This window comes from Phoca vitulina, unplaced genomic scaffold (assembly GCF_004348235.1).
Source record: "Phoca vitulina isolate PV1807 unplaced genomic scaffold, GSC_HSeal_1.0 scaffold8, whole genome shotgun sequence".
NCBI classification, from domain to species: Eukaryota; Metazoa; Chordata; class Mammalia; order Carnivora; family Phocidae; genus Phoca; species Phoca vitulina.
Genome location: NW_022589711.1, coordinates 78,262,515 through 78,272,287, shown reverse-complemented (window position 1 = coordinate 78,272,287; position 9,773 = coordinate 78,262,515). Strand labels below are relative to the sequence as shown.

The window sequence follows — 9,773 nt, the reverse complement described above, 5'->3', positions numbered from 1 at the left end:
GATATGACTATAAAGTTCATGGCATTTTGGCAAGTGAAAAATCCTTAATAAATGAATTAAAATAATTATTCAAAATCAAGTAATAATAACCCCTACCCACCATTGAATATTTCCAGCGTGCTCCCCCTTTTTCAAAGTAGGCTCCACAGTGGAGTCCAATGTAGGGCTTGAACTCATGACCCTGAGATCAAGACTTGAGCTGAAATCAAGAGTCAGGTGCTTAACCGGCTGAGCCACCCAGACACCCCAAAGTGGGGCCTCTATTTTAAGTGAATTTCATATGTTATAGTTCTTACTCATCCCCACATCCCAGTGAAGTAGGCATTATTGCTCTTCATCTTACAGAAAAGAGAACTGAGGTTAGGAAACTTGCCCATGGTCACCCAGCTGGTAAGTACTAGAGCCATGATTCCCACCTAGGTCAGTCTCCAAACTACACGTCTTCCTATTTTAACTTATTTTCCCAAACAATCTTCCCTTCAAGTTCCCTTCAAGTTCTTTTCAAGTTTTCCATGGTTTGAGAGTTTGCACATTAGAAATATGAGAGGCACGCTCATGCATCTCCCTGGTCAGGACGAGAGAATGAGTCCTAGGTCAGGATGAGGCTCCTATTCTCTAGGCACCAGGGGCAGATCAACGTATCTATCCGTTGTATATTGAAGCTCCATCGCTTTCTTTTTGCCAGCCCCCATCTTGCAGGTGTCCAACATAAACACTAACAATTTAGGAAGATAAGGCTGGAGTTCACAGCTTCAATTCAGGCAAGAGGAGATCATTTGCAGTTCTTTGTTGGGCAGGTGTGTATGGTAGATGACTAAGGAGGAGGAGGGAGAGTTCACAGTCACTGTCAGCATGACGAATTTTAAAATATGACCTCACCAGTCTGTTTTAGGGATGCAAAACGTGTTCAAGGACTTATCTGTAAAGTCTGGAAGTAGGATCCTTGTAAAGAAACAAAAGCGAGTTTTTAGAAAGTGACTGGAAAATTAAAAATAGTAAAAAAAAAAATTAATCCACCTCAGCCAGGATGACATCATGATGTAATCACTGAAATCAGTTTGTTCTATAGAATCAGAACAAACCCCTCAAATTGACTTCTAGTTGCCTTTTTAAGAGATAAATTGGGGCTGGGAGCTGCTATGCTAATATTCAGCCAGATAAGAAGTGTGTTTTCTTCGTGACAGACCCCCTGAAATGGGGTTTGTGAAAATGAATACCCTGCATTCACAAGAACAGCAGTGCTGCTTGGTCCTGCTGCCAATAAATCCAGCAATTCGATTGTGACTGGGATGTTTATCATCTCTCCACTTCCGTGCACTGCGATGCAAAGGGGGGGAGGGGAGGGGAGACGGCTGTAGTTCAGCTTGTGGGCTGCTGGTGTCATCCCATTACTGCAGAACCGAGGTGGTGCGCATTGTGTTTCTATTCAAGCATTTAATACATTAGTCTGTAATTTTTGTCTTGGAGGTAATGAGCCCTGACAGCTTTGGCTGGTGCACGATAACAATCCCACGTTGGTATCTTTGAAATTCTTCGTTGCCAAATTCATAAAGGAAGAAATGACTTTTGCAAAATGACAGTAAACATGCTTCATTTTATAAGACATTGTGGTTAACAACCTGAAACAATGAAGTGTTTTTTGAGCTATAGCTAAACTAATTTGGGCTATATTAAAAGTGCTGATGTGAATGCGAAGCCACTGTTTTATTTTTGTTTGTCTTGTTTATTTTTGTTGGCTTGTTGGGAAGGGAGAGTGATCTCAGGAAAACACATATGGTCTGATTTTCAGAGATTGATAATAGTGATAATAATAATAATCTCACCCAATATTTTCCCTCTGTAGAGCCTCATCTTGAAAAATAGAAAGACATCAAGCGGGATGGTTCTTAGAAAGGCTGAGATTGCTGCAAAGTCGCTTGAGCGCACAGATCAGCTGCCGCGGGAGGCAGGAGACATGACCTGCTGCTGAGCACCTCTCTGGCCGTGAGTATCGCAGCTTTTCAGTGACGATGAAGTGCAAAGGGGGCTTTAATACAACCGGGAAACCTTTGGAAAAAGTTATTTTTAACATCATGCCAACAATTAACTGGTTCGTAAGCATAATTAATGGAAGAAACCCACCGCAGGAGTCATTTTGTAGCTGAAATGAGCTGACAGTCCAAGGTGGCCTGGGAGTTGCCGGCATTTGAAGTGTGGACTGTTGCCAATTTCAATAAGTACATTTGCTAGGTAAACTCCCTTGGAGTACTCCAGTACTCTGGCTACTCAGGCATGAAAGAGAGGGGCCCACTGTTCAGACACAAAGTTTCTCTTTGAAAGCTGCTCAATCCCGAATGCAAATTTCTAAAAAAGAACACCAGAGTCAAAATAATGAATATAGGCAAATCTAAGAGGAATACTACCAGTTACAGTAATAAAATTGTTTCCTCTGTTTAGAATAAAGCCAGGGTATAGAGTGTGAGAAATTTGGGGATGAGGAGCAAAGATGAATTGAGTGTCTGTATCTTTGGTTAAAAAAAAAAAAGTGATCCATTGTGTTTTATTTTATAGTAATTATATAAATTAATCCTTGCTGATAGTTACTGTTAAGGGAGGAGAATGAATAACTTTAAAATTTCAAGTTGACTTGGACAGTGGTTAAAGAACATGAGTTATAGGGTTGTAACTGCTTTTTAGAAGATACTTAAACACATCCCTGGAAGTTTATAGGCTAGGTTGTTTATAGCATATAACAGAGATCTTCTGAAAGAAAATAAGGGAGTCATGTAGGCAAAAGATCATGTCGCAAGTGGGTAACGTTTTTCTAATAAGAGATATATTTTTAAAAATGGCTTTCTACTTATTCAGGTTTCTCTTTACTGCAGACAATACATGACTATTGAGCAAATTGTCTGTTTGGAGCTGTAAATGTGTTAGAGAGCGTCTGATGTGTCAGACCAGGAAATGTCCTCAGGTGTTTCTAGGAAACATAAAAATATTCACATCAAAAGAATAAAAAGTTTATGCTCAAAAATGATTATTACATGTAATAGCTGGCCAAACATTTTGAGAGTGCTCTGTCCAAATTCTGAGTCTTCAAGAATCCATATTCAAAGCCATCCTATCACACACTCTGAGATTTTAGGCAAACTTTTACTTTGGCTTTATTGTCCTTGTGTTAAGTAAGGACAAGTGTTCTTAAGTAACCTCCTTCCGCACCATAACATTCACTTTAGCATAAAGAGTTCACCTTGCGCAAATATGTAACTTTACTTAAAAGCTGAATGCATAGTTGAGTTTATTTTATGTAATCATATTTGAAAACTACTTGAAAGCAGATGTTAGGCCCTAATCTCACTCTCCTGAGACACTGCTGTGACTCAAAATGCTATGGACCTCTTCCAGTAGTCTCTAGGCAGGATCCCAAGACTGCCAAGAAATATAATAGGAGACATATACAGTCAGAATTGCAGAAAGCTGGGGATAGGTTTTCAAGTTGATGTAGTCTAAGGAAGACCAATATCATGCCTCATCAACACAAAGACACAGAGAAAGCCACTTTAGCATATACTAATAAAAACCTATAAAGTTGGATTAAAAAGACTGACACATGATTTCTTATCTTTTAGTTATTATTTTATTTTAGGGACCTATTTTGTGAATGACATTGGCATGCTAATAGAGAACAGTTATTAATGTGCTAAGGGGATTGATAATTGGCTTGAGGCTCGAGGAATCTCAAGATGTTCAGCCTGATGAAGAGAAGTCTTAATAATAGCTATTTTTTGCTAAATTGTTATATCTGTATTTATTTATTTTCTTCTGATAGGAAATAAGAGGTTTCTGGCTCAGAGATAGGCTTTTAATTACTCACGAACATTTTAATCAGTTCCCTACCTCCCAAACCCCCATGGACTGACATAATGAGGAAAGATGTCATCTGCACATTGGGGACAGGAACTCCAAAATTATGAATCTTGGAGCTTATTTAGGGGGTGATGGCATAGCTGTTACGCCTCACCTCTGGGAGGATAGAGAGAGACAGAGAGAGAGACAGAGGAAGGAGGGAGGAGGATGAGACAGAGCTTCGCTCTATAACGTAAACAATATAAATCATCTCTGGGAAGGAAAGCTGCTGATCCCCAGGTCTATTATCTTTTGAACCATAAATAGCTCCGGGGAGATACCTCTGTCATTAACTTTCAAGACTTGTTTGCCATTCATTCATCTTTTAACCAAAGTTGCTAGTAATATTTGCTCAATAAGCTCTGACTATGCCAAAACATGAACATATTCATCTAGTGTTGCTTCCGTGACATGTTTAAGAGTCTGAAAAATATTAATAGAAGGGAGGGTAGATTTGTTTTGTATGGATTCAAATAATAGAAATGGGAAAAGTGAACAGAAGTCCTAGGGAAACATATTTCCATTCAATTTAGAAACTAAGATCCATTCAACAATAGAACTGATTTCCTCATAAGTTTGTAGATTCTTTATCCCTGGAGATACACAAATATACTATTTATTGGAGAAGCAATTTTTGCAATGGACAAATGGACTAGGGGATCTCCAGGGTTCATTCCATTACTAAGATTCAATGATTGATGTATTTCAGAATGGAGGCATTTTAGTTGCCGCAAGACTCCCCCCCAAAACTAAGATTCTATGCCATATGAAGTAAGAAATGAGGTTGTGTTTTTTGGCTCTGGTTCTAAAGAATCATGGTATGGTGTTCTGTGGGTTGCTTCACTCTCAGCACTTGGATGTTTCTAGCAAAATTCACACTTGGATGTTTCTAGCAAAATGGGAACAACATAAATGAAGAAGGAAGAATTGTCCACATGCAGATCTGGCAAATCTGAATTTGACTGAGATAATTGTATGGGGCAGATAAGTTAGCATTCTGTGCCTACCTCTTACACCAGGTAGTAAGCTCTTAAGGACAGGGAAGTGTCTTTTATTCTCTGTGGTATCTTTAGGATACTGCACAGGGTCCCAAACAAATAGCCACTGAATAAATAACTTTGTAAAAATAAATTAATAGATGGATGGATAGATGATAGATGTTAAATTTTCTGGAACTCCTTTCAAAGTCTTTTTTTTTTTCCCCCAAAGTCTTTAAGTCGAGTTTAAAGCCCTTAGAAAACTCCAGGGAGAAAAGCTATACTGTCTATTAGCAAGAAAGGCATTAGGATATGTGTACTTATGTCTCTAGTTAGATGAAGAAGAATGAGATTTTAAAGACTCTAGGTTGTGGTCAAAGGGATCTGTGTCTTTACCTGCATACTTTGAATACTTTTTTTAAATAATAAGGTTTTCATTACTCTTAAATTAAAAAAAATATTTATGGGCTCAGAGGAGATCAGCAAGAGAGAACTGTCATAGGAAATTGGTAATTGATGATGGCTGGTTTGCCAAGTAGAACAAGTGGCTGATGAGTGAAGGGCTCTCCTTCCAGATTACTAAGCTCCCTGGAGGTACAGGGGTTTCAGCAAAAGTTTTAGTTCTTAGGCATGTTGGAAAGGTCTCTTGTTTCAGGAGAGAAAATAGTCTAAGGTTCTTCTGAAATGTAAGACAATATAACTTTAAAGGTCATACAGTATAAATAAAATTAATAAAATTCTGGTCTTAAATTAGAATACTGATGATCATAATTTTCTGAACTTTAACTGAGATACCGAATTTGTCAGGGAGAAGTATACTTATGGCAAAAATGGGACAAAATTTAAAATCATATTGATCCAGAAATTAGGAAACATGCTTATTACATTTGGCATGGTTTAGAATTGAAATAGTGAGGTTGTATTTTGCCAAAACCTGGACAATGACTCAAGGAATCAGTTTATTTAAATTTTTTCTTCCAGTTTTATTGAGATACACCTGGCATATAATGTTGTATTGGTTTAAGGTGTACAACATGTTGATTTCATATATGTATGTATTGTGGAATAGTTACCATAATAAATTTAGTTAACATCCATCACTTCACATAGTTATCTTTTTTCTTATGATAAGAACATTTAGGTTGCACTTATTAACAACTTTCAAATATATAATACAGTGTTGTTAACTGTAGTGACCATGCTGTACATTACATTCCCAGAACTTATTATATCTGGAAGTTTGTGCCTTTTGGCTACCTTCACCCATTTCCCCTACCCCCAACCCTCACCTTTGGTAATCACCAATCTGTGCTGTTTCAATGAATTGTGTGTTTTTTTGTTTGTTTTTTCAGATTTCACATAAAAGTGAGATCATGTAATATTTGTCCTTCCCTATCTGACTTATATCACTTAGCATAATGCCTTCAAGGCCTATCTGTGTTGTTGCAAATGACAGCATTTCCTCCTTTTTTCATGGCCACATAATATGCCATTATATATGTGTGTGTGTGTGTGTGTGTGTGTGTGTGTGTGTGTGTGTGTGTATCCATTCATCTTTTGATGGACACTTAGGTTTCCATACCTTAGTTTTTGTAAACAATGCTGCAATGAATATGGGGATGCAGATATCGCTTTGAGATTGTGACTTTGTTTCCTTCAGATATGTACCCAAAGGTTGGATTGGTGGATCATATGGTAGTTCTAATTTTGATTTTTTGAGGAACTTTCATACTGTTTTCTATAGTGGTGGAATCCATTTACATTCCCACCAGTAGTGCACAAGCGTTCCCTTTTCAACATATCCTTGCCAATACTTGTTATTTCTTTTTGATAAGTGCCATATGAACCGGTATGATGTGATATTTCATTGTAGTTTTGTTTGCACTTCCTTGATGATTAGTGATGTTGAGCATCTTGTCATGTACCATTGGCCATCTGTATGTATTCTTTGGAAAAATATCTATTCAGATCCTCTGACCAGTTTTTAATCAGATTTTTGTTGTTGTTTTTGCTATTGAGTTGTGTGAATTCTTTATATATTTTGACTATGAGCTCCTTATCATATATATGGTTTGCACACAATTTCCCTCATTCCGTAGGTTACCTTTTCATTTTGTTGGTGGTTCCTTTTACTTTGCAGAGCTTTTTAGCTTGATCTAGTCCCACTTGTTTATTTTTGCTTTTGTTGCCTTTGCTTTTGTTATCAAGCCCCCCAAAATCAATTTGGATACCTTTTATTTCTTTTTCTTGGCTAATTGCTCTGGGTAGGACTTACAGGACTATGTTAATTTAAAGTGGCAAAAGTGATCATTCTTTTCTTGTTCCTGATCCTGCACTGAGTATGATGTTAGCTGTGGATTTGTCATATATGGACTTTACTTTTGAAGTATATTCCCTCTGTACCCAGTTTGTTAAGAGTTTTTATCATGAATGGGTGTTGAATTTTGTCAGATGATTTTTATGCATCTATAGAGATGATCATATTATTTTTATTCCTCATTTTGTTGATGTGGTATATCACAATTAGTTTGTGGATGTTCAACTGTCCTTGCATCCCTGGAATAAATCCTACTCAGTCGTGGTGTATGATCCTTTTAATGTACTGTGGAATTCAGTTTACTAATATTTTGTAGAGGACTTTTGCATCTATGTTCTTCTTGGAAATTTGCCTCATGGAATCAAATTTAAGGAATAGTGTGGTTGGTTTTATTTTCAAACCTCATTTTCCCCCATTATCATCCTTTTCCCTCTCTTCCTCCCTCTCTCCCTTGTTTTCTTTTTCCCTTCTTTCCTTCTGTTTTCATTCATATCTGACACATATTCCTACATGTGTCACACACCATAGTTGGTACGGGGGACGAGTGGTGAAATGCTGAACATGGTTTATTTAATCATGAAACATACAGTCTACTAGAGAAGTTATACTCTAAAACAAATGGTGAGTGTTTTTGAAGGGTGTTAAGGGTGTATATAGGATGAAATAGTTTGCCAAAGGGTGATGTACTTATGCTTCCACAGTCATTTTCTCTTGGATTCCATTAATTCTATTAATAGGCATTTTGAGCACAAATTATAAACTTGTCACTATTCTAGGCACTGATGATCTACCTCTTTTCCTGCTGTTTGGTATACCCTCTCTCATTCTTTTTTTTAAATTTAAATTCAACTTACCAACATATAGTATATCATCAGTTTCAGATGTAGAGTTTAGTAATTCATCAGTTGCATATAACACCCAGGGCTCGTTAGATCATGTGTCCTCCTTAATGCCCTTAAAGATCACCCAATTACCCCATTCCCCCCACCTACCTCCCCTCCAGCAACCCTCAGTTTCTTTCCCATAGTTAAGAGTCTCTCATGGTTTGTCTCCCTCTCTGATTTCTTCCCATTCCATCTTTCCTCCCTTCCCTTCTGCATTTTTTCCTACATTCCTCATATGAGTGAAACCATATGATAATTGTCTTCCTCTGATTAACTTATTTCACTCAGCATAATAACCTCCATTCCATCCACGTCGATGTAAGTGGTAAGATTTCATCCTTTCTGATGGCTGAGTAATATTCCATTATATGTATATACCACATCTTCTTTATCCATTCATCTATCAGTGGACCTCTCAGCTCTTTCCATAGTTCGGTTATTGTGGACATTGCTGCTATAAACATTGGGGTGCAGGTGTCCCTTCCTTCCTTCCTCCCATCCTTCCTTCTTCTTGTCTATCTTTTTTTCCCCTTTTCTTTTCTTGAGTATAATCTTACTCTCCCATGCCCAGATATAGTAGGAAGCAGAAGTGGTGTTAATACTTTTATCTACTTATTTTTTAATTTACTTGTTCAACAGACATCTATTCAGTAAACATTTATTGAACAAATATCTAATGAGTGTGTAGTCTTTGTCAGACACTGAATTAGGTTCTGCTTTTGATGTTCTCCTTGCTCTTGTCACTTTTATACCCTTCGGCTCTCAGGTATATGCTACCTGGTTGTTAACCCAGTGCTCCTCTGGTTGCTGTTTTCTTCTGAACTCACAGGTAATCTACCTTCTTCTTTGAGGGCTTTGACTCTAACATGAATCTTCTTTTTTTTTTTTTTTTTAAAGATTTTATTTATTTATTTGAGAGAGAGAATGAGAGACAGCACGAGAGGGAAGAGGGTCAGAGGGAGAAGCAGACCCCCCGCTGAGCAGGGAGCCCAATGTGGGACTCAATCCCGGGACTCCAGGATCATGACCTGAGCCGAAGGCAGTCGCTTAACCAACTGAGCCACCCAGGCGCCCCTGAATCTTCTTTTTTATCATATCCTCTGACATCTTATAATGGCAGCATCCATATGGATAAATTCATGCTCTCCAAAAAGTATTGAAGAACTTATTCTTTAATTATTTCTCTCTCCAAATAAATATCTCTCAATTTATGTCTTCGACATAGAGCAAAATTAACTGGGTATAATATTGACTGGTAGTTGGTGTTCAACAGATAATTTTCCAAAATTTTTATTGGTATTTAATTATAAATATTGTATTTTTCTACTTAACAATACATTATCTTAACTTTAAGCTTTTAATTTTTTTAGGTAACTAGAAAAATATGATGCTTAAATCTATTTACAGTATCTGTGACTTTCTCAAGATGATTAACAAATGATTCAAGTAAAAATATGAATTAGGTTTATGAACATTTTAAGGGGCAGTCTTAATACTTTATTATGATCAATAAAGAAAATAAAACTTGATTAACAACAGTATATTTAGCCATAAAACTCTCAATTGGTTAGTTGCAAAGTTGCAAGTAATAGTTCATTCAAAACCTTAATGGGATGTAGTATTAAATTGATCTTAACTGTAATTTATTACTTTGAATAAGATTTTGAAGACTCATATTTGAAATAACGTACTGGAAAATTTTAGTGACTA

The 9,773-nt window shown here is 37.0% G+C and overlaps 1 long non-coding RNA gene across 1 annotated transcript in view; it reads left to right on the top strand.

Moving 5' to 3' along the window:
• Positions 1 to 1,465: 1,465 nt before the first annotated feature.
• Positions 1,466 to 9,773, top strand: part of LOC116634097 — a 325,131-nt gene continuing 316,823 nt past the window's right edge. The window contains exons 1-2 of the long non-coding RNA XR_004299857.1: positions 1,466 to 1,513; positions 1,844 to 1,983. This is a non-coding gene — a long non-coding RNA (uncharacterized LOC116634097). The remainder of the gene's footprint in view (positions 1,514 to 1,843; positions 1,984 to 9,773) is intronic.